At 40.0% G+C, this 24,954-nt stretch overlaps 1 pseudogene across 1 annotated transcript in view; it reads left to right on the forward strand.

Annotated features, from left to right (window-relative positions):
• Window positions 1–3,871: 3,871 nt before the first annotated feature.
• The window catches only part of LOC144373979 (phosphatidate cytidylyltransferase, mitochondrial-like), a 47,641-nt pseudogene continuing 26,558 nt past the window's right edge, over window positions 3,872–24,954 (forward strand). The window contains exons 1-4 of the transcript XR_013433520.1: window positions 3,872–4,264; window positions 6,606–6,788; window positions 9,631–9,723; window positions 19,485–19,635. The product of XR_013433520.1 is annotated as a phosphatidate cytidylyltransferase, mitochondrial-like (transcript). The remainder of the gene's footprint in view (window positions 4,265–6,605; window positions 6,789–9,630; window positions 9,724–19,484; window positions 19,636–24,954) is intronic.

The following is a 24,954-nucleotide window of genomic DNA, read 5'->3' on the forward strand; positions in this document are numbered from 1 at the left end:
TTGACATATTACTGCTCGGAGAAATCCCAGAGCAAAGAAATCATTTGTTTCTATTTAATCCAGAATTTGCCAAACTCGGTTAACTATGAATTTTTTTTTTCAAATAATAGTTCAATGAAACCCACTTTTGGATATGCTACAAATTTGGGACACACTGCAGACTGAGGTGTTTAGAGAGGCTTGGCATATGGTGATTAATTCTTTCTCCTGTCACTGGGGTTTTTTTTTTGCCAATTTAATTTCAAAATTCAGGGCCAATTTTTCAAGATGAAGTAGGCAGCTGCTACCTTGCTTGAATATAAGGAAGAGTAAAAAAAAAAAAAATTTATATATATATATATATATATATATATATATATATATATATATATATATATATCAATCCCAGAACATGGGAAAATAATGATAATTGGAAGCACAGAGTAATAATATCAATATTAGCCAACTCATTCATAGTACCCACTGCATGTCATTATTATTCCAAGTACTTTATGTACGTTAACCACTTTAGTTGTCATGGCAACTCTGGGCGGTACATATTTAATTGTCCCCCTTGATACATGTGGAAACTGAGGCACAGAGTCGCTTGTCCAAAATCATAACAGCTAATAACTTGACTAAGCCAGGATTCGAACCCATAGAGGCAAACTTTCTATTTGCTCTTTCCCTCTGAAGTTTTGATCATTTTAGTCTATGAAATAAATCAACCAAACATTACAGGAAAAACAACAGAGTTTCTTCTTTGTCTAAGCATAGAAGACCCATGTCCAGTATTAAGACTCAGCAATGGGAAAAATAACTGAATCTTAAAAGAGTTTTAACAATGGGAGAAAGGTTTGGTCCTCTCTAGGCAAAAGGGAGTCCACACCTGTGGATTTCATTTCTTGATTTCACAAGACTCAGAGGAAGATGATGGTGCCACTTCACCTGTTTCTTTGCTGTTTCTGATAGTTTGGGCACCTGGGGAGCCATGTCACCAACATGGTGGGGCAGGGAGAATAAGATAAAAAGCATTTATTGGCAGCTTAATCTCTGTCAGCTGCCATTCTGTGTACTTTTTAGACACTATTTTGTTTACTCAGTGCCATGAGCCAGGTATATGTAACTGTCTCCACTTTACAAATGGCAGGTAAGGAGGATGAGGAAAAGAAGGCACAGAGATTGTCTTGTTCAAGGTTATATAGCTATTAAGTACTGGGGTTTGGATTCAAATCCAGGTGATACCTCAGAGCCCATCATCCAACACTAAAGATGGAGTAAGATGCTCTCAATTTGGCCTCACTGTGCATGTCAATCATCTACAATGGACAAATGTGACAGAGGTGACTCTTCTGACAAGATAGTTATCAAGACACCTCCCCTTCTCCAACAGCAGATACAGTGAACAAGGGCTTCAATTGTAAGAATTACAGATCCAGGATTTTTTCTTCCATTTTTTTTCTGCTGTTGTTCCTTTAAAACACTGATTAGAAGAAAAACCAAGGCGCGCGCGCACACACACACACACACACACACACACACACACAAAATACATTTTATAGTGCTTCTTTAAAAAAAAAAAACATTTTAGATGAGGTGAACCTTCTAGTTGAAACGCAGCCTGTCAAGGTCATTGTTAAAGAATACAGACAACTGTTAGATAAATCAGAAGAATGAAGCCCAGCAATCACTCAAATCAAGTGGCATTTATCTTGTGCAATAGCTCTCTAACATTTTTATTTCATTGGCTTGAGCTTTCCAACAGAACCCTAAAGTGATTATATAGAACACTAGGGCTTTTTAATAGCTTCTAACTTAGCAAGCCACGGTAATTTAAAAGAGAGCGGATGAACTGTAAGGAGCAGGGAGATTTCTGTTGAAGAATACAAATGGGTTCTCTGCTACATCGCTTCTGCCTGTTTCTGGGCAAAAGCAAAAAAAAAAAAAAAAAAAGCACACAGAAATGGGATGGAACTTTCCAGCTGGTGTTTTTAGCATTGTCAGAAGGGGATGTGTTTGTGAAAATGACTGATAATTAGGTGTGAAAGCCGATAAGGGAGAAAAATGGAGAAAAAATGCAGAATCTTTTATATCAAAGGCTGAAATGAACCCTATTGGTGGGTTTGTGAATTGATACTGTTTTGGAGGGGAGTTTAGCAACATGCTGATACTTTGACTCACCAATTCCATCTCTAGGGATCTATCTTATGGTAATATTTACACAAGAACAAATAAGAACATATAAACAGGTGTTCATTGTAGCGTTGTTTGCATGTGCAAAAATCAGAAATAGGACTCAATGGTAGAGCACTTTGTCTAGCATGCATGGAGCTCTTGGTTCAATCCTTAGCCCCATCAGAAGGAGGAGAACTAGAAATAATCTATATCCATCAACACGAAAACATTTAAACAATATGCATATTTTAGAATGGCTTCCTGCTAACAAATGGAGTGAGATAGATCTACATGACTGACCCAGAGAAATGCCCCGGAGATATTGTATTGGGTGGGAAAATTTTTCAAAATAGTGAAAGCACAGTTTTGAGATGAAGCTGGATTCCACATACCAGGACTGAGGGAGGGTAATGGTAGGAGTTAATGAAGAACAGGGACAGTTTTTTTTCTTTTTTTTTAAATTAGTGATTAAACTCAGCAACATTTTTTTTCCTTCTTTCCTCTTTTTGAAATGGGGTCCTTATTGCCTAGGCTGGCCTCAAAATCTCTGGGCTCAATCAATCCTCCTGCTTCAGCCCTCTAAGTAGCTGGGTCTACAGGTGTGCACCACCATGCTTGACCCATTGTTGAGATGCAGAATATATAGGAGCAGAATGAGTAGCTATAAAGTGTCTGTCCTGGGTATCAAGCTGCATCCTGAAACTCCAGGTGATCTTGAGCAAATGTCTGTGATTGTAAATGAAGAAGAGACCTCTAAGATCTTTTCTACCCTCAGGTTCTGTTTGATCCAGAAACCACATCTCGCCTGATGTGAGACCAATCCCCAAGACAAATGGGCAGAGAGTCTTCTCTGCCCTTAAAATTAAACTCAAATATCAGAGGACATGTGTGCAGTCCTTTTCTATTTGTGGAGCACTTTCGTATCCTTCATTGGATTTGAAAAGGGTTTTATTAGGAAGAAACCATAGCCAAATATTAACAGCTTTTAATCTCCAGATGGTGGAATTTGGCATAATTTAAAATTTACTTGTGTTTTAAACCTTCAAAATCTCCTTCAAGCTGGGCGCAGTGGCACACGCTTGTAATCCTAGCTACTCAAGAGGCTTGGGTATAAGGATCACAAATTCAAGGATAGCCTTAGCAACCTAGTGAGACCCTGTCTCAAAAATAAATAAATAAATATATATATATATATATATATATATATATATATATATATATATATATATATATTTTTTTTTTTTTAATTAAAAAGAGCTGGGGATGTAACTCAGTGACAAAATGCCCCTGGGTTCAATCCCTAATGCCCACCTCCCCCCCAAAAAAATCCTTCAATTTAAAATCATAAAGAAATGATGGTTGCACAACATTGTTAAAGAACAAATAGCACTGAACTGTGTGTGTACTTTTGAATAGTTAATTCTATATATGAGGCTTTGCTTCATTAGGAAAAAAACCTTCAACACACACGATTTTATAGTCATTTCTTAAAACTGTGGCTTTGAGGAGAGAGTTACAGAAGATTCCTTAGACACAAGAGCAGTTTAGGTAAGCTGACATGAACCTGCACCTCCCACCCATCCCCCAGACCTGCTTAAAGTTGCAGCCTCAAGCCAGGCCTGCAGAGCGCTCCTCCGACCACCAGGGGACTCTGCAGAGCTCCCGCGTCCTCACACACCGGCGCGCGCCGTCTCTTGCGCCTTTGAAGCGCGTGTGCGTGAGGGGCGGGGCCGGGAGAGGAAGCTGCGCCTGCGAGACCGCCGCCCACCTGAGCCTCACACGGCGCTCCTCTCACCTTCGGTTCTGACAGACCGACCGCTCCAACTGCGTGCGAGTGTTTGAAGTCCCACCTCTCCACTCAGTCGTCATACGTTTGAGCGGGTGTCCCCACTTCCATTTCCTCACCCTTAACCACTTGTCCCTGCTACTGTGTTCTTTCGCCCTGCTCTGCCAAGGGTCTTCGGTTTTCTGTCAGCCTCTGACCCATGGCGCTGCAGGCGCTGCACAGCTCGGGGGTGGCCTTCCGCAAGATCCTGTCTCACTTCCCCGAGGAGCTTTCGCCTATGGCTCCGGGGTGTACCGCCAGGCGGGTCCCAATTCAGACCAGAAGGTGAGCCCGGCCCCAGAGACCGGACCTTCCCCATGTGGCTTCCCCGCGGTCCACCCCATTGCCAGGATTCTGCTTGTTCTCCCTTCGGACCCCTAGGGTGGCCTGCTGCGCACTCCAGGCGTCAATTAGGAGGATGCAAATCGTTCAGAAGTGTTCTTAGTATAACGAGAACGTGAGCTGAGTTTTGAAGGATAATTTAGGAATCCACTTGGGAGCTGCAGTTAGGTGAAGGGAAAAACTGTTGCCTAGGCACGGTGAAAGAAAGAAAAACAGTTGCTAAATTCGAATTCAGTTTTCAACCTGGATACTACGTTGGAATTTTCTAGGGAGCTTAAAAAAAAAAAAAAGAATTGCTGGGTTCTACCTGAGATTCCTGATTTAACTCGTCTAGAATGGGGCTGGGCTTCAGGAATTTGAAAAACGTCGCTCGATTCTCATGCGAAGCCACGTTTGAGCTCCTCCTATCTGCTGCTGTGGGAGAAAATACAAAATAATCCTCTGATTTCAAGGAAATTGATGAATTGTCTGTAGGGCCAGGGCAGGTACCGTGAAGGTAACTAAGGACAACAGTTAGTGGCTAGCCGGTGTATGCACTTCATGCTCAGCATATTTAACAAGTGTCTAGTGGGGATTAAACATTGTTACTCTTCAGAGTTGGCTGAGCACAACAGCAATATAATTTTCATTGTGATTTACAGAATTCAGTGTGAAAATTGCAATAGGGACTTAGATACTTGGCTGTAATTTGCCTTTTGGTTAAAGTTTGCCTATTCACTTCCTGGTGAGGCTATCTACAGCCTGGATTTCCTATCTATGCTGTTACAATGTTGTTCTTTAAATTGGCAGCATATGAAGTTGTGTGAGAAATTATAGTATGATCTAATTACTTTTCTAATATACATTTACATAATTATAGATATTTAAGAATGTTTACCCATGTCTTCTCACATCTTAAGTATCACCAGTGGTTTGTGGATCACAGTGAGGGAAACCCAGAGCATCCTTTAGTCTCCTGTAGACTCTTCATCATTTTTCAGTGAAGGTTTTCCTTTGAGTAGAACTGGATTTCCCTCCAAAAAAAAAAAAAAAGATTCTTTCCTTACCCTCACTCTCATCCCCTACATTCAAGTTAACAAACCTTGTATATTCTAATACTAAATCTCCTCCAAACCAGTCTCTACCCCAAGTGCCTCGCCTCAAACCTTTTTGTTTCTCCCCTGGAATTTTTTAGTGGTTACCTATCAGATTTCCCTCATCCTTTATCTCCACTCTCAAGTTAGTTCTTCTGCAGGAAAGTTTTCTAGCATGGCAAACAGCCTCTCTGGTCCTATCTCCCACAACATAAGTATGTTTTGTTCCAGTAGCACCAAACTGCAGGTCCAGAACATGCCTGACTGTCTCCTACCCATAGAAGTAGTTTCCTGTACATGGCTCTGTGCCTTCCTCATGTTTCCCCAAGTACTTTTACCAGCCCTGTTTCCCTTGAATGCCTTTTTCAAGACTCCTACTTAAGTTCCCTAGAAGCATTCCTACTTCTTGTTCTCTTGGATCTTTTTTTTTTTTTTTTTTTTTTGTACCATGGATTGAACCCAAGGATACTTAACCATCAAGCCACATCCTCAGCCCTTTTTATTTTTTATCTTGAGACAGGGTCTCAGTAGGTTGCTTATAACCTCATTAAGTTCCTGAAACTGGCTTTGAACCTGCAATCCTCCTGCCTCAGCCTCCTAAGCCATTGGGGATCTGCCCCCACTCTTAAGTGATATTAGTACATTGTGCATTCCTCTATCAAGTCAAGTTGTATACTCCCTCCAGTAGACTGAGCTCTTCTACCCTAGGACCCATCAGAACTCATAGGTACTTTATTAGTAGTTGTGAATGACTTATTTCCTTTTACATACTACTTAGTAGAGTTTGTCCAAGTGATCTTTGATCTGGAAGAAAAGTGGAACACATTTAACTGCAGTTAGGTAATGAGCACAATTATTCAGCACACAGAATTTATTACCATGCTACTTAGGTCTGTGGCTAATTAGCCTTGTGTACCAAGGCACAGTGCTTATCCTGGACATTGGTTTCCTTTCCTATAAAATTGGAATAATTGCATACCTACTTTGTAGAATTATTGTGAAGATAAAGTAAGTTGCTGTATGTATTATATATAAAGTGCTGACATAGTACACATTAAATTAGTATTTGTATTAAAACAAAGCTCACATTGCTTTCAGAGATTGGAGACCCTAGATCTTCTGCTAATCATAATAGCACAATATTTGGGAGGGTTCCACTCTATCTAGCCACTTTTCCAGGAATTAATGAACTCATTCTCTTTTCTTTACAGAATGCAATGCTGGATTTTGTGTTCACAGTAGATGACCCTATTGCATGGCATTCAGAAAACCTGAAAAAGAATTGGAGCCACTACTCATTTCTAAAAGTTTTAGGGCCCAAGATGATCATATCTGTCCAGGATAACTATGGCGCTGGAGTTTACTACAATCCATTGATTATGTGTGATGGTAGGGTAAGTGACGTTCGTTGGGCCTTTGTCTTAACTTGGCTAATTATTAACCTTTGTTAAAAGAGCACCAGTGAAATATGTATGTTTGTGCAGGTGGGAAAGGGTCACACTCCTGCTGGATGTTCTGAACCCAGGGACAGAGCAGGCACTGGAGTCCTCAACTCCCCTTCATTGTGATTGCAATGTGAGAAGGTGATTGAATGTTACTTGTTTTTTTTTTTTGCCAAGTGGTTCCCAAGTTTTAATCTGTTGTACACACAGATTGCAGGGATCCACCCCCAGAGTTTCTGATTCAGTAGGTCTAGCTGGAGCTGGAGAATTTGCTTTTCTAACAAGCTTCCAAATGACACTGAAACCAAAGGTCTAGGAACCATACTTTGAGAACCCTGGTTTGGTCAGTGTGAGGAATAGGCAGCCCTATTCAAGATCAGGGTGGAGATCAGTCTTATCTCTTCTAGATAACAGACACCCCCAGGAAGAAATTGGAAGTGAAGCGGGCATTAAGGGAGGCTGGTAGTCTGTGAGGCCAAGTAATAGACAAGAACCTCTTGGTGTTAACACCTGAATGGGATTCAAGAGTGGGGTGTTAGAGAGCAAAGGTCCCCAAAGAGGGATTGTCTGACATCAGAGACTCTTGCCTATCTTTTAGATGAGAAACAGCCCAGAGGTTTGGGTTGTAGCTTAGTGGTAGAGTGCTTGCCTACCATGTATGAGTTCCTGAGTTTGATCTATAGCACTAGCACTACCAAAAAAAAAAAAAAAAAGCAAACGAGATGAAAAGCAAACCAGATGAAGCATGTCAGTATCTTAAGAGGACTGTCAAGAGCTAAGTGGATCCCCAAAATGTGAAGACCAGTGGGGATCTAACTCAGTTGCCTCCTGGAGATTAGTTGGGTTAAGAATGAGGTATGGGCTTCAGTTGCTAGATTGACACTCCTGCTGATTTTTGGAGCATACTTATAGGCATATGAATAATGTGGGGATCTTTTAAAGTACAGATTCTGATTGAGTAATCTGGTATGGAACCTGAGATGCTGCATATTTTACAAGCTGTCTGGTAATGCTCATGTAACTGCTCAAAGGAGCATGCGTTAAAGGGCAGGAGACTGGAATACTGACTTGAGAAGGATCTGAACTTGGCTGAGGAATGTGCTGTGATTGACTGGTGATGTTTGTAAATCCTTAAGGCCATCTATGTGCTTTTCTGGTTGAGGTCCTATCCTGCTTCCCTTGCATTTTTTTTTCCTTTTATATGGTACTAAGGTATGAACCCAGGGGCACTCTACCACTGAGCAACTTCCTCACCCCTTTTTAAATTATATTTTGAAACAGCTTCTTGCTGAGTTGCTCAAACTGGCCTCATCCTTATAATCCTCCTGCCTGAGCCTCTGAGTAGCTGGGGTTCCAGCTATGCACCACTACACCTAGTTGCACCTGCATTTTGCAGATGAGGAAATGAAGGTTTAGAGAGAACACTTTCTGTAAGGTCAGGCCCCTAGTTAGTGACAGGCTCCTTGATTTCTAGGCTTGTGCTGTTTCTACTGTCCCCCCTCCTGCCCCCCAGCTATTATTTGCCTGTAGCAAGAATGGTTTCTGCAGTCCTGTGGCCTAGTGGAGGGAAAAGCCCAACCTGCCACTTCCACTTATTCATGCAAAACACATAACTGTGTTCTTTATCCATAATTAATGTTATGCTGAGCCTATCTCTAATTAGTAACTTTCAAACAGTATTACATGCTCCAGTAACTAAAGGTTTAGGCAAAATTGTATACCAAGGGGACTGTACATTTTAATTGAAATTCTTTAGATACTTTTTACATATGTGCAGCCTGAGAAGGCTATTTGGATACCAAAGTTGAGTAAAGTGGATCTGAAGGTATTTATTAACACAAATAGGACTTTGTAACCTGGGAAATCTACATTCAGGGTTTATACAAATTATTATGGAAATTGACTTGACCATAATTCCATGTGTTTAGCACTGATAAAGAGGTTTTATTTGGGGATGTTGCTTTGTAACTATAAGCCTTTCAAAGTCAACAGCAATAGAGGAATTGACTAGGTAAAGGATATCAGTTAAAACTTTTAATTAAAGAAACTTTCTGTTACTTTGCAATGAAAAGAACATTGGGAACTAAAATTCTAGGATCTAGTTTGTTTATTTGTTTGTTTTTGTGGTACTAGAGATGAAACCTAGGGCAACATACATGCTAGTTAAGCACTGCTGAGTATATTCCCAGCCTTGTTTTGTTTTGGAAAGTGACAGGGTCTCTCGGAATTGTTTAGGCTGGTCCCATACTACAGGCTCAAGCCATCCTCCTGCCTCAGCCTCCCAAATATCTGGGTCTATAGGTGCATACTATGCCTGGCTCTAGGACCTAGTTTTAACTCTATTAGTACTGTTGCCATTTGGAGTATTTAATTTATTCTTTCTGGGCCTCAGCTTTTTATTTCTCAGATGGAGAACATGAACTAAAACAATATTTCTCAAACATTTGGAAAGGTCTAGTTTTTTTTTTTATTTGTTTTGGTTTTTTTGCAGAATGGTGTCTAAGAGCCATTCTGCCTTTAACATCACATGGACCTAAGTTTGTGATCACCTCACCTCCTGTACTTTGAACTGTATCTTGAACCATATCTGAGTTCCAAATCTGTTTTAGACATTAAACCTCTCAAAGAGTTTTGGTGGAGATGTGGGTATTTCCATGGAAGGCATTTTGAGTGACTTTGGAAATCAAGGTCCTACTCTGGTCCAGAATTTGATGTGTTTCCTTATGTTTTGTACTTGCATAAGAAACAAGCTGATATTTGGCTTTTTTTTTCACCCATTTCTTTCCTTTTTCAGCTTATCAAATATGGGGTTATTAGCACCAGTATTCTAATTGAAGATCTCCTCAACTGGAATAACTTATACATTGCTGGACGCCTCCAAAAACCGGTGAGTGTGTGTTTTTTTAGGCTGCCATAATTAGGGTGTCTCTGAGCCTAACTTGACTTTTAATCCTTGTGATTGCAATGAGATGGAACTCTAGGAAATGGAAATGCCTATTAGATTCCTCCTCTTTCTACCTTTAATGAATTACCTTTATAATTCATTACCAATGTCCAGATATTATGTTGTGATATTGTGACATAATAAGAAATATATGGTTGGTTTTTGTCTTTGGCTTGTGGCACAGAGCTCCTAAAAGCCTTAGAATTCCTAAGTGTTAGGAATAACAAGTCCCTTTCAACCATACCTGAGTTCATCTAATGAGGGGACTCTTTTGTTTTTCTTTTCCTTCTGGCTTGAACCCAGGGCCTCATGCATGTGCATGCTAGGTAAGCACTAAACCACTAAGCCTCATCCCCAGCCTTCCCAGGTGACCCTTGATGGGCCCTAGATAGCTTCAGGATAGGGGCTGGTTACCAGAGAAACCACCAATGTGCTTAATGGGCTGGAACTTTCATCCCTACCTCCCATTTTCCACCCACCTCTGGAAGGGGTGAGCGGCTGGAGATTGAGTTACTCTCAATGGCAGTGAATTAATCAATCATGCCTAGGTAGTGGGACCCCCATAAAACCCTCAGTAACAGAGTTCTGAGAGTTTCCATGTTGATGAACAAACACATTGAGGTGCTGGGAGGATGGGGTCTTTAGAGTGGGCGCAGAGCTCAGTTCCCAGTCCCACCCAACGATACCTTGTCCTCCTCCTCCTACTACTACTATTCCTCCTCCTCTTCCTCTTCTCCTTCTCCTCCTTCCTTCCTTCTCCTCCTCTTCTTCTTCTTCCCCCTCCTCCTTTTCTTCTTCATACTCCTTCCCCCTACTTATTCCTTCCTCATCTCTCCTCCCTCCTCCTCCTCCTCTTCCTCCTTCTCCTCCTTCATATGCTTGGTATCAAACCTAGGGTCTTGCACATGTTAAGTATTTTACCACTGAGCTACATCCCCAACCCCTGCATCACTCTATTTAGCTGATCCTGAGTTGGATACTTTAGAATAAGCTGGTAATAGTAAGTAAGCCTTCCTGAGTTCTGTGAGCCCTTCTAACAAATTATCAACCCAGAGGAAGGGATTGTGGAAATTTACAGCTACTTAGTTGTGTGGGATTGAGCCCCTAACTTAAGGATTCTCTATATAGCTCGAGATAGATAATATCAAAATTAAATTCTATTGTAGGACACACAACTGGTGTCCAAAAAGTTGGAGAATTGGTTGGTGTGACAGAAAAGCCCCACACATTTGGTGTCAGATGCTGGGAGTAAAAGACAGATTGTCCCCCTCAGGTACAGGGTCAGTCCATTTGGGGAGTTGGCAGAGAAGGTGTCCAGTGCCTTAGTGGCACCTCTGTCTGTACTATGTACATCCTCATCTTCTCTTCTAGAAGCTCAGGGCACTACGTGTCCACTGTTGTCTCCTCGAAAAAGACAGGACAATGTCTGTCACACAGAAAGCAGTCAGTAACTGTTGAGTGAATGAATGAGTCAGGCCGTCATTCCAGGGGAGAATGGTATTCTGGACCCTGTTTTATCCTCCTGAGGCCAGTGGTGATGTCCTGTCACTATATTCTTACCTCATTGGGGATGCTCCTGAAAGAGACTGTGGGGTTTTGGCTTCTCCATGGCTTTGATAGAAAGGAACAGGGACAAAGAAGTGGGAAGGAACTTGAACTTTTAACAAGTGTTTGCAACTATCATCTTTTTTCTTTTTTTCAAAAGTATGGCCTATTTTCTGAGAAAGCTTCTTTTTTAAGAACTACTTGAGCCAGGTGCAATGGCATACATCTAGAATTCCAGTAACTCAGGAGGTTGAGGCAGGAGGATCACAAGTTTAAGACCAGCTGCAGCACCTTAGCAAGAACCAATCTCAAAATAAAAAATAAAAAGGGCTGGGGATGTAGCTCAGTGTTAAAGTGCCCCTGGATTCAATCCCCAGTACAGCAAAAGAAAGAACTGTGCTAACTAGTCACAGTTGTCAATCTCATACACCTCCCAAGGAAAATTTTCATTATACTGACCAGGGTCTTAGGCTCCAAAAATAGCAGATGGGTTGTTCTCAGGTATCTCCCATAACAGCAACCCCTACCTCCTTTTATAGTGAGCTATGGGGAAAAATAAGAGATTTCTACTGTCATAGTTCATTTGTTCTGTGTCAGAAAAATTTCTTTATTTGTGTATATGGGCTGTCAAGATGCTCTTGCTTTGAACCTGGGCTTAAAATTTAGTAGTGTAAATGGAATTTTATTCAGAAAGAATAAAACTCTTCCCAACAAAGAACAAATTCTGTCATTTGCAGGAAATTGGATGGAACCAGAGATCATAATTTTGAGTGAAATAAGTCAGACTCACAGTATCATATGTGAAAACTAGAGATATGTTTTCTTTCATATCTGAAAGATGGAGGGATGAAACTGGGAGGAAAAAAGAATTCAGTGAAAATAGAAGGGAGACCAACCACTAAGGTAGAGGAAGTAGAGAAGCGGAGGGGAATTGGGGGATGCTAGAAAGTGAAACTGACCAAATTACACTTTATTTATATATGTATATACCACAATGAAACCCCCACCCTTCTATATAAATAATATGCACCAATAAAAAACAGAAAAAATTGTATAATTCATTAAAATATGCAGAAATACTTGAGCATATTATACATGTATACACATGTATAAAAATTTATCAAGCCAAATCTTTCAAATATGTACACTTATAAATTTTCCTTCAGTAAAATCATTTTATAATTATGGTTATTATTATTATTATTTGGCAGTGCTGAGGATCAAGCCTAGGGTCTTGCACATACTAGGCAAGTGCCCTACCATTGAGCTATATTTCCCCACCCAAGTAAAACAGATTCTTTAAAAAATTTTTTTTTTTTTAGTTGTAGATGGACAGAATGCCTTTATTTTACTCTTTTTTTTTTTTACCTTTTTTAAATTTTCATGTGGTGCTGAGGATCAAACCCAGTGCCTTACACATGCTAGGCAAGTGCTCTGCCACTGAGCTACAGCCCCAGCCCAAGAAACAGATTCTTATTAAACCTAAGGAATATAACTATATTACTGTAAAATAAGAATATTCACCATAAATTTTAAAATTTTTCAGGGATGATTAAGTAGGGAGAAAGGAAAGGTTGTAATTTCCTTTTGGAGTATACTTTACCAAATCTCTATAATCCATAAATAGCCCCAAATAGAAAAAGAAAAAATTTCTGTGTCTGACAAACAAAAGAATTTGCCAGGTGCTTTTTGTTTTGTTTTGTTTTGTATGTGTGGTGCTAGAAATGGAACCCAAGGCCTCACACATGCTAGGCAGGTGCTCTACCACTGAGCCACACCCCCAGCCCATACATACATTTTTTAAACATCCAGAAACAATAAGCTTACTGAAATAATTTCAAATATCTATAGATGAATTTCTCATTCTTAGACTGGATAACAGGTAAAGCTCATAATTAAGTAAATAAATGCAATTGAAAATATATAAATATTCATTTTACTTCTAAGGGTTTTATAATTTTAAAAATGTTATTGATAGGGGCTGGGGATGTGGCTCAAGCGGTAGCGCGCTCACCTGGCATGCGTGCGGCCCGGGTTCGATCCTCCAGCCCCACATACAAAGATGTTGTGTCCGCCAATAACTAAAAAATAAATAAATATTTTAAAAAATGTTATTGATAGGAAGATAAATGAATATGGAATTAGAAGTGTTTGGTCATATTAATTCCTACTGCTTATTAGGAGTTTATACGAACTCAGGCACCTGGTTTTATCTTTCTGAATGTCAGTCAATTCATGTGTAAAATAGGGATAATAGTACTTACCCTGCCAACGCCCCAAAAGCGTTGAAAATTGGAAACAGAGTATTAATGTTGGGAAGAACATGGGCATTTTAGTTAGAGTCTAAGAGAGCTAAGGTTAGGATCTCAGTTGTGACCCTTACTAATCTTGTGACCTTGTGCCACCGATAGAGTCCCTCACACCTTGGGATATTTTCATCTGTGGACAAGGGTTCTGAAATTCCTGATACTTCAGAACCATTCAGAAAAATGATATTTCCCTTCTCTTCATCCCTGGCTATCTCAGTTATGTTGAGATCAAATAAGATCAAATACAAAAATATTGCGTTATTCTCTGTACTATACTTTATGCCTGGAATTTTTTAAATTAAAAAAAAAATGGTGTTAGAAACCTGAGATGCCCTGAAATCTAAGAATGTAAGTACTGGAAATTATCTTTTTGTTTTGTTTTGTTGTTTTGATTTTGTTCTGGGGATCGAACCCAGGGCCTTGCACATGCTAAGTATGTGATCTGCTGAGCTACACCCTATGGCCTGATCTCAGAATTTATCTAAATGTCATATGTTCTTGTAAAATAAAAGCAGTCCAAGACAAGGAGTAGCAGCTACATTTACCTTAAACAAAACTATGCATTTCTTGCCTAATTTAGAGAATAAAATAAAAGCTTGCCATGGTAGCTCACACCTGAATCCCAGGGACCTGGGAGGCTGAGGCAGGAGGATCACAAGTTTGAGGCCAGCCTCAGCAATTTAGTAAGACCCTGTCTCAAAAGAAAAAATAAAAAGGGCTGGAGGTGTATCTCAGTGGTAGAGCACCCCTGGATTTTATCACTAGTACCAAAAAAAAAAAAAGACTTATCTTTTTAAAAAGTGAAAATGATAAACAGGTGAAGTGACTCCCTCCTGCTCCTGCCCCCAGTTTTTTCCACTCCTGTGGAAATCACAGTTAAGTGGACTTCTCTGTGGTAAGTCTTTCAGCAATCATTTTTCCCTCTAGATGGCAGCAAGTATTAATCAAACTTGAGCAAATCTGTTGAAAGGATAGTAGCATTTTCAACAAGAAAAATGGGTAGTTATTTTAAGAATTATGAGAAAGAGTACGAATTCTTTGTTTTTATGTTTTAAACGCAGTTACATTGTTATATTGTCTAAAACTCCAAAATTGTCTTGCACTTTGCAAATTGAAATAGAATTCCTCAATTACTTGCAAGTTAAATCTTTAAAAGGAATATACAGGAGTTAAAAAGATGGACATTTCTGGGAAAAATTGAATTTAAAATTAAATTTCTGTTATACTTTACTAGCAACTTACCTTATAATTGAGGAGATACCATGTTTTGATTTCTAGTACAGACTTACGTTTCTGAGTCATTTAGTCATTTGCTATGTGTGTGTGTGTGTGTGTGTGTGTGTGTGTGTGTGTGTGTGTGTGTGTGTGTGTGTGTGGCTGAGCAAGTCACCACTGTACTACATCCCAAGCCCTGCAAATATTTTTTAAGTGAAGAACCATGGAATTTAAATTACTTAATAGAACATGTGAACAATCTTTTGTAAGTTAAAAAAAAACAAAAATACTAAAGCAAGTTAAAGTCAGTTCCCTAATTACTTTGACATAATTTGGGATTTTTGTATTTCACTTGTTTTTCATGTATAGATGATTTTGTAACATTTAAAATTTTTAAAAAAAATATCTAGTTTCCAGTTTTAGTTGGACACAATTCCTTTATTTTATTCATTTATTTTTATGTGGTGCTGAGGATCAAACTCAGGGCCTTGCACGTGCTAAGTGAGCACTCTACCCCTGAGCCACAACAATAGCCCTAACATTTTTTATAGCTTTATTTTATTTATTCATTTTTATATGGTGCTGAGGATAGAACCCAGTGCCCTGCATATGCTAGGCAAGTGCTCTACCACTGAGCCACAACCCTAGCCCTGTAGAGATAATTTTGTTTGAAGTTTCTTTTTATCTTTCAGGGCTCTAGAGATGGAACCCAGGGCCTCAGGCATGCTAGCCAAGGTGTCTACCACTGAGCTACACCCCAGCCAGTAATGCAGCATTGGTTTTTTTGTAATAGCTTTATTAAGGTATACTTCACATACCATAATTCAATCATTTAAAGTGTAAAGTTCAGTGGTTTTTAGTATATTTACAGTCCTGTAACTATCACCATATTAGAGTTGTATTTATTTATGTATTTCAAATGGGAAAAATCCCCCTGGTATAAAAGATCCCTGAACTGGGAATTGGAAAACCTGGTTTACTAGTTTTGGCTCTTCCCTGCTGTGAACCAGCCTTTGGTTTTCTAGCCTTTGAAATGCAAAGATTGAGCCATTCATTTAGTTATTCAAAAGACAACTAAGGTTCTTCTTTGTGCATGCCAAAAAAAAAAGACCCCCCACATTATTTGTCCTTGAAGATCCCCCAGTCCAGTAGATAGATAAGGTTTGATCCCATTCTTGTGTTCTGCCCTTCTTCATTTTCAAGCAGTGACTATTTAGAAGAGTCACCCCTCCTGACCATTTGGAATCAAAAAGTTCTGGCCAACGGTTGAGTAGTTCAGCACTAGGTAGGGTTGCCTTCTTTGTAACTGAAACTTCACTCTTCACAATTCAAGTAGTCTTTCCCAGTGACTGTTATAGAGATGGAGGGTGGCTTTCTTTTTTTCTCTGTCTTGAAAGGTACTCACAAATCTCTCCTTTTAAAGTCCCTCCGAGCTTTGTCCCTTCCTCTCTGCAGTCAAGATCTGCACCCTGGCATTAGAGCTAATGTTATCTATGCAGTTCAGGTCGGGGCATTCCCAGTAAGGTACAAACAGCTATTCACAACTCTGAGGACTTTCTTCTTTTCCCAGGCCTCTCTGGCAGTGCCCCAAGCGTTCACTGGCTTTTCACTCTGAACAACAAATTACAGTGCTGCCGAGACAAGTTCCTAGTTCACCTTTCGTTGAAGAACCAGATCAGCACAGTAGCAGAGCCTTCAGAATTCACGTTTTCCCTTTGAGTAAGGATGCTTTTATTTGCACTCTCTTCACCTTAAGTACTGGACTGCTTTCTTCCAACCTAAGTAGAACAGATTTCTTGGAGAACAATTGGTTATTCTGTTAACTAGGAGAAAATCTTCCAAACTTATTCTTTTGTTTGCCTCTTTGAGTATTTAGCGCCTTAAAATAGCCTCTGATTTCACTGGGTTTCTGTAATAGCCAGAGAGAGAGAGAGAGAGAGAGAGAGAGAGAGAGAGAGAGAGGGAATAATTATGATAAGGACTGGTGAATTAGGATGAAGACTGAAGGGTAGGAATATGGAAGCAGAATGGTATCACAGGGGACACATCAGGGGACTGGACCTCGCTTGGTCCATTGTGTCACTTCTTAGAGAAAGGTATTTGACTTCTCTAGCCCTCAGTTTTTCCACCAGTAAGTTGAGTAAGTTGCCTTCCTAGATCACTGATTCCATATGGAATACAAATTTTACTTCTAAGGTGTTGTAGGATTTTAAAAATTTCAGGAGCTGGAGATGCAACTCAGTGGTTGAGTACTTGCCTAGCATATTTATAGCCCCCAGTTCAATTTCCACATTGAAAAAAAATTGTTTTATTAAACTTCTGTCAAAATAAGTCAAGCAGAATACATCCCTAACTGAATGCATGATGATAACTCAAAATATTTAGAACTTGATTTGCATAGTGCAAGGGTGTGGCCCTGGTTTTGCCATTGGTTCATTGTGCAACCTTAGGCGAGTCTTGTTCCTGGGCTGTTCCTTGGTGTTATAATCTGCAGATGATGGCAAAGATACTAAACTCACCCAAGCCAAAAGGCTTAATTAAGGTCTATTAAGTTCTCATAATTATAAGGGTGGAGGAGGTGATATTGAACCAAGTGGCTTACCTATCATATATGAGGTATAGATGTTGGAAATATTCCCTTAGAAAAAAGGTGGATAACACAAGGCAAAAGTTAGAATTTAGGTTGTTAAGCTTGATTTATAGTTATGTCTTATGGTGCTACCACTTTTTTTTTTTTTTAAACAACAAAAAACTAACATCATTCTCCTCTTTCCAGTAGAACTTTATTTTGGAGTTTCTTAGAGTGTGCCTTTTGTATGCCATCTTAATGCATTATTATTTGGCAAAAAACAATTTTATATGCCCTGTTTTCTATTAAAGGAGGAAAATTTATCAACAACACCAAGTTGTTTAGAGACAGTTGATACATTTCAGATATCTATGAGTCCTTATTAAGGACTTCTAGACTCTTTTCTTTGTATAGAAAATCAGTCAGTAGCAGATGTTTTAAAAAGATTATGGTGGGAATATAAATTGATATAACCATTCTGAAGAGCAATTTGGTAATTCTCCTTCTAAGCAGAATAGCTAAAAGTATTCTCAAAATTTGGTCTCTGGCTGGGCACTTTAGTGCATGCCTGTGATCCCAGTAATTCAGGAGGCTGAGGCAGGAGGATCACAAGTTCGAGGCCAGCATCAGCAACTTAGTGAGATCCTGTCTCAAAATAAAAGGGACTGGGGAGGTGGCTTATTGATTAGGCACCCAAGAGTTCAATCACCAAAAAAAAATTTTAAAAGGCAGGGGGAAAGGTGTCCCTGAACCCAAAACAGCCTCAACATTTTCTAGGACCTTGTTAGAAATATACATTTTCAACCTTCCTGCAGGGCAACTGAATCAGAAGCTTTGGGGTTTGGACCCATTATTATGTGTTTTAATAAACTCTCCCATGATGTTAATGCTAGCAAAGATGAAAACCCCTGGCTTAGAGAAATTCATTGCCTGTGTACCAAGTAGCACACCAAAGGAAGCTCACTTCAGCTAATGTATTATGTACCGTATCTCATTTGGTCTGTTAACCCCATTTTATTGATAAGGAGCAATGCCCATCACCACAGCTAGGAGGAGATGGAGCTGAGACTTGAACATATTCTCTTAACTAGAGTGCATTTTGTGTGTGTGTGTGGTGTATGTGTCTGTGTGTATGTGTCTGTGTGTGTGTGTAAGTAATTGGGGATGGAACCCAGGGCCTTACACATGCAAAGCAAGCACTGTACCACTGAGCTACATCCCCAGCCCTACCTTACTGTTTTTAAAAACCGAGACTCTGAGAACAGACTGGAGCTCTAATGTATTTAATGGATTTGGAGACAGTCAAAGACAGCTGCTTCTGACATGGATTTTAGACAGTCAAAGACAACTGCTTCTGACATATATTTAGGAGAATAATGCTTTGTATTTAGCAAAACACGAACTCAAACATTTACATTTATTGTTGTTTTCAATCTTTGACAATTCCTTGATACAAATCTGTTATCCCTATTTTATAGATGATGACTTAAGTTCTGAGAAGTTAGGTCATTTGCCCAAACTCACACAGTTTGTAAGTACATGGATTTGAGCCCAGATCTATATTTAAAACCCACGATCTTTCAATTGTAGCTAATTTTCTTTCCATTTTCCTTCACCGAGTTTCAAATCTGTGTATCTAAAAATCATAAAGCATGAACTGCCTAGGTTATTTGTGGGCAAGAAGAGAGGTGAGTTCTGAGTAAAGAAAATGCCTTCTCTCACTAGAAAATTTAAAAACTGAGATGAAAAAATAAAAATATTGATATTCCCAAAGGATGTTTATTCTTTTTCAAAGCCTGTGGTGAGTTTGCTCATTTAAAAAGAATATTAATTTTGTTTTCTTTGGCATTCTGATCCCTTCCTATGTGATAGATTTCTCTGATTTTGGCATAAGAGGAGATTCTGGGATTACTTATTAGAATAGTAATCATTTCATGTCAACCAAACTAATATTCCAAGATCCTCAGTGGTCGGCATCTGGGATGGTTCCAGCTATATGTGTCAACCTGTGGCTTGAGCAATACTCCTTTTCTAAAATTTTTCTTCTGAATGTTTGCCTTTTCCAGGTGAAAATTATCGCAATGAATGAAAACGTCATCCTTAGGTCAGCACTTGATAAAAATCTGAAGAGCGCTGTGACTGCCGCTTTCCTCATGCTCCCCGAAAGCTTTTCTGAGGAAGACCTCTTCATAGAGATCGCTGGACTCTCCTACTCTGGTTAGTGTCCTGTGTGTCCAAACCTTTTTCAAGAAGGAGATTTGTCATTTGAACGCTATGCAAATAGCTTGCTCCTCACCCTGCCCTGGGACTGCAGTGGTCTTATTTGTAAATTCTATCACTTCCTGTGTCACTTACTGCAGTAGCTTTCTGATTTGCCTGCCTACATCCAGTGTCTCCCGTCTTCTCTCCACAACCCTCCAGATTTTATTTTAATATTTATTTTTTAGAAGTAGTTGGACACAATGCCTTTATTTATTTTTATGTGGTGCTGAGGATCCAACCCAGGGCCTCGCATGTGCTAGACGAGTGCTCTACCACTGAGCCACAATCCCAGCCCCCCTCTAGATATTATCCAAGGGTGATTTTTGGTTGTTGCTGTTGCTTATTTTTATTTTGAAATGATTGCAAATCTACAGAAAGGTTTTGAGAATAATAACAGAAAATTCCCATAAACCCATTTTCCTGATCCACCAATTTTAACATTTTACTATATGTTTTCTCATTCTCTCTGTACCAGTGGTTTTCAAAGTCAGTATGCCTCTGAGGGCTTCTTGAAACAACTGGAGGGCTGGAGTTGTGGCTCAGTGGTAGTGCATTTGCCTAACATGTGTGAGGCACTGCTTTTGATCCTCAGCACCATGTAAAAATGAATAAATAAAATAAAGGTATTTTGTCCATCTACAACTAATAAGATTATTGGAAAAAAAAGAATGTGGTGGGGCATACCTTAATTCCAGTGATTTGGGAGACTGGGGCAGGAGATTGCAAGTTTGAGGCTAGCCTCAGCAACTTAGTTAGGCCCTATTTTAAAATAAAAATAAAAAGGGTTGGGAGTGTAGCTCAGTGGTAAAACACCCCTAGATTCAATTCCTAGTACTGCCAAAATAAAAAATTAATTAAAAAACAGATTATTGACCTTAACCCAGACAGCTGATTTAGTAGGTTTGGGAAATGGCCTAAGACCTTATATTTCTAACAAAGTTCTGGGGTGATGCTGATGCTCCTCTCGGGACCCTGCTTTCTATTGCTCTTTCTGTATATAAATGTACTGTGTTGTTGTTGTTGATGTTGTTTTTCCCTGAAGTGTTTGAGGTCATACATATCATGTCCAATTTAGACCATAACCATAGTACAGTTACCAAATTCAGGAAATTTAATACTGATGCAGCAGGTCAAGGTGGCCCACATCTATAATCCCAGTGATTTCAGAGGCTGAGGCAGGAGAATCTCAAGTTCTAGGCAAGTCTCAGCAATTTAGTGGTACCCTATCTGAAAATAAAATAAAAAGGGCTGGGAATGTAGCTTAGTGGTAAAGCACCCTTGAGTTTAGTCCCCATGATGATGATGGTGATGATGATAATTTTGATCAAACTGATAATCCATATTCCAAATATCAGGCATTCCAATAATGTCCATTATAACATGTTTTTTCTCAAGTACATGACCTAGTCAAAAATCATATACTGAATTTAGTTGTACCTCTCTTAGTTTTTATTGTATCGTCTGGTGGTGGGGACTGAGCCTCAGGCCTCATGCATGCTAACCTCACTTTTCCTTTTCTTACATGACATTCACATTTCTGAAGTCTACAGACCAGCAACATTTGCCTCTTTGTAACCAGTGTTTCCTCCCTTATATGCAGTCTGTTTGTATGAAGGTCACAGAAATTTCCTGCTTCTTACCAAACTTTCCCTCCTGAATTAAGCGCCCATGGAAGAGTTTTGCTCAAACCAGTCTTTACTGCATTGGTCCAAAGTAGTGATTTTCCAAATCCTTTTACTCCACAGGAAGGAAAAGCTTTCCCTTCTTCCCCATTCATTTAATATATTTGTTTGTTAATTTGTCTAAATGTTGATTTCTTTCCCTTTCCGCCAGTTGTGTTCCTCAGAGATGGGAACAGGTCCTATAAAGGGTGAGGAGAGAGCTGAAAGGTTGGGGCCCCTTGTTCCTCACCCAAGCTGCAGCCAGAGGAGCATCACATTTGCCTGTTTCATACAGTGAGGTCCCGTGTAAGATCTCAGTTACAAACTGAGGATGTAGCTCAGTGGCAGAGGCCTTGCCCAGCATACACAAGGCCCTGGGTTCCATCCCCAGCACCATTAGACAAAAAAGATTTTTTTTTCTTTCATTGACAAGAAAAATTATCTGCTACTTAAAAAGTTTAAAAACCACTGTCTTAAATCAATTATGTCTTTCCCAGTTTCTTAAGTGTAAGTCAGAGAACTCGGTCCTCAAAACAGCTTATTTATTCTCCAAATCTCAACACAGATAATATTTCATGGAAATTTAATGCTGTAAGAGCCTTCAGAGGTCTTATTCTTCTTTCTTCTTCTTAAAATGCATCTAGCACAGCACAGCTGTATTTGCAACACTGGAAAGAACAGAAGTGAAGTAACCTTGACCTTTTTTTGCTTCCAGCTTCACCTGGCAGCATCCATGCCCTTCATCAAGAGACAAAGAGTAGGCCTGAGGCCGGGGCTCAGTGGTAGAGTGCTTGCCTAGCATGTGCGGCACTGGGTTCACTCCTTAGCACCACATATAAACAAACAAAATAAAGGTGTGCTGTTCATCTACAAAAAAACAAAAAGACAAAAAAAAAGAGGCAAAGAATAGCGTGACTACTTATCAGAATAAATGGGTCCACGTGCATGCAGTGAGTGGGAAAAGAGAGTCCATTTTTGGAGTTGTTCCCTCCCTAAACTCCCACGTGGAAAAAAAGCATCACAGAAGCCTTTTGTGGTGCTGGGGATAGAGCTCAGTGGGTAGAGTGCTTGTCTTGCATGCACAAGGCCCTGGCTCAATCCCCAGCACCTCAAAAAGAGAAGAAGCCTCTTGTGATGGGTACACTTTGAGAGAAGATGAGACTGCTTTCTGGGGCCCACAGTGTTACCTCTCTTATTTTTTTCTCCCATGTAATAACATCTGCATAGTGCAAGGTGGATTCTGGCTGGAAGCTCTCTTTAATAAATTCTGAATATTGACTAGAGAGTAATGGAACTACTTTTACCTGTCTGTTGACTCTTTTAGTCCTGGGAATTGAATCCAAACTTCATGCTTGCTGAACACATGCTCAGCCACTGAGCAATGTCCCCAGTCTTTGATTTTCTTAAGTGTCATTCAAGTTGCTATAAATCTGTAGCTGAGTTTTGCTAGAACTAGACTGGTAAGGGTAGAAAAGGATGTAGGTCCCGTGAGTAGGTCATTTTCACAGCTTTGAGACTTGCTTCAGGCATTGTGTCAAAAGGCCAATTTTCCTCCTGTTTTTCCTAGGCTTCTGAGAACCTAGTATCCTTGAATTGAAAGAATTCTGACCGTTTGTTAAATCCAAATCTCCCAGGACCTCAGAATATTCCAGTATTGAAAGTACCCACCCAGCCTCTCTTTGATTTACAACTTTGACATTTTCTATCTTTTCCCAGTTGAGAGATTATATGGGGTCCCTTGCCTGTGAAGTTCAACATTTCTCCTTCCAGGAGAAGAGAAGAGGAAGGGATAGAGAAAATAGTGCCTCTCTGCGATAATTGGACAAGTTCCTGCTAGTAGTTACTGGCAGAGTCAAGATCTGTCGGTATTACTATGAATAATAATAACCTGTACATTTTATTTAGTACTTAAAGGTCACTTTGACTGCTCTGGGGCCCCTATTTATGGCAGCATTATTGTAAATGATGGATGAGAAAGGAGTAGGTGGAGGAAGAAGGCCTGCAAAATTAGGGACAAGAAAGCTTTCTAGTCCTTCACTTATTCTTAGAAGTCAGCACTTCAGTAAACAGGAAAAGAATACCAAATGACTTTGAAATAGTCACCTGGAGCTTTCTTAAGTAAGTGCAAACTATAAAAATGACTAATTTTAGGTAACGATCCTGGCTTAACATTTATCAAATGAGTCATCGACTCATACCCAAAGAGCTGAAGATAGAACTTCTGCTCTAAGGAACTTCACACTGGTAAACATGTGCAGGCACGGTGAGTCAGTGGTGAACTGAAAAAACAGCATATGTCAAGAAGACGAGGGGACGTCTAGGGGAAGGGTCCATGACCTTAAGTCTATGGCTGGAGAAAGCCACACTCACTATTGTATGCCAGGAGCTACCCTCGATATTTGGGATGTGATAACTAGTTTAATAATCCTCATGAGAGCCTTTTGATTTGGTTGCTGTGTTATTGTCCCATCTTACAGATGAGAAAACTGATGCTCAGAGAGGTTACCTGACCATCGTCCCTCATCTAGTACATGGTGGACCTACCACCAGCTTTCTGAAGTTGCTTGACTCTTTCCAAGCCCCCCGTTTTCTTATTTATAAGGTAGAAATAAGTATCTCATAAAGAAGTTTTTAGTGAGATAATATATATAAAAGTCCTAGCATCTTATCTCATTGATAGTGCTCAGAAAATGGTTGTTACTGTTTTGTTTATTTACTGTGGTATTTGGGTTTGAATCCAGAGGCCCTTAACCACTGAGCTATATCCCCAGTTCTTTTTATTTTTTTTATTTTGAGACCAGGGTCTCACTAAGCTCCTGAGGCTGGCCTTGAACTTGTGATCCTTCTTCCTCAGCCTCCCTTAGTAGCTAGAATTTCAGGTGTGTGTGTACCGTACCCACTGATTGATTGATTGAATGGTGCTGGAGATTAAACCCTGGCCTCATACTTGCTAGGCAAGAACTTGACCACTGTGCTATATCACCAGCCCAGCCAGAATTAGAAAACGTGTTACATGTTGACAAAAAATGTTCAAATTAGAAAATTTAGGTGGATGGGAACTTGTCAGCCCTAGTTCATCTGTCCATTTAAGGTCCTTAAGGAGTGAAAAAACACCTCCTAGCACTGTCCAGGGAGAGAATGAATGGACTGCTGTCCATGCCAGATTGCCTGAACACAGGCAAGCTGACTTCTAGGAACAAGCAAAGCAGCGAGGGAGTTGCCAGTCGATTCTTGGGGGAGGAAAATCAGTGTGTGCGCCCGCGCTCTAAAGCAGGAGTAAACTTCCTCATGCCTAGATTCTGGTGAAAGCCAGTAGGGAGACATGTTTTTCTCTGGAGTGAACAGATTTATTCTGTGATGTAATACTTTCCAGAACTTTGCCAGCAGTGCCACTGGGTGCTCTGGTCATGGGGGCAGGGGGACTCAGAGGATTCAGGAGGCCACATCAGGATTGGGAGGCCTGCTGTCTCCTTGACCGACTTAACCTTTGGTTGAGGCCACAGCTGGAACCTCTGTGACCAGTGTATACTTGATTATTTCTTAAAAGGTAGCATTTCCAAAGGACACAGATCATGAGTAACATCTGACTCCCTGGTAACTCCTGTGTCGGGAT

Source organism: Ictidomys tridecemlineatus, unplaced genomic scaffold (genome assembly GCF_052094955.1).
Source record: "Ictidomys tridecemlineatus isolate mIctTri1 unplaced genomic scaffold, mIctTri1.hap1 Scaffold_54, whole genome shotgun sequence".
In the NCBI taxonomy this organism is placed as follows: domain Eukaryota; kingdom Metazoa; phylum Chordata; class Mammalia; order Rodentia; family Sciuridae; genus Ictidomys; species Ictidomys tridecemlineatus.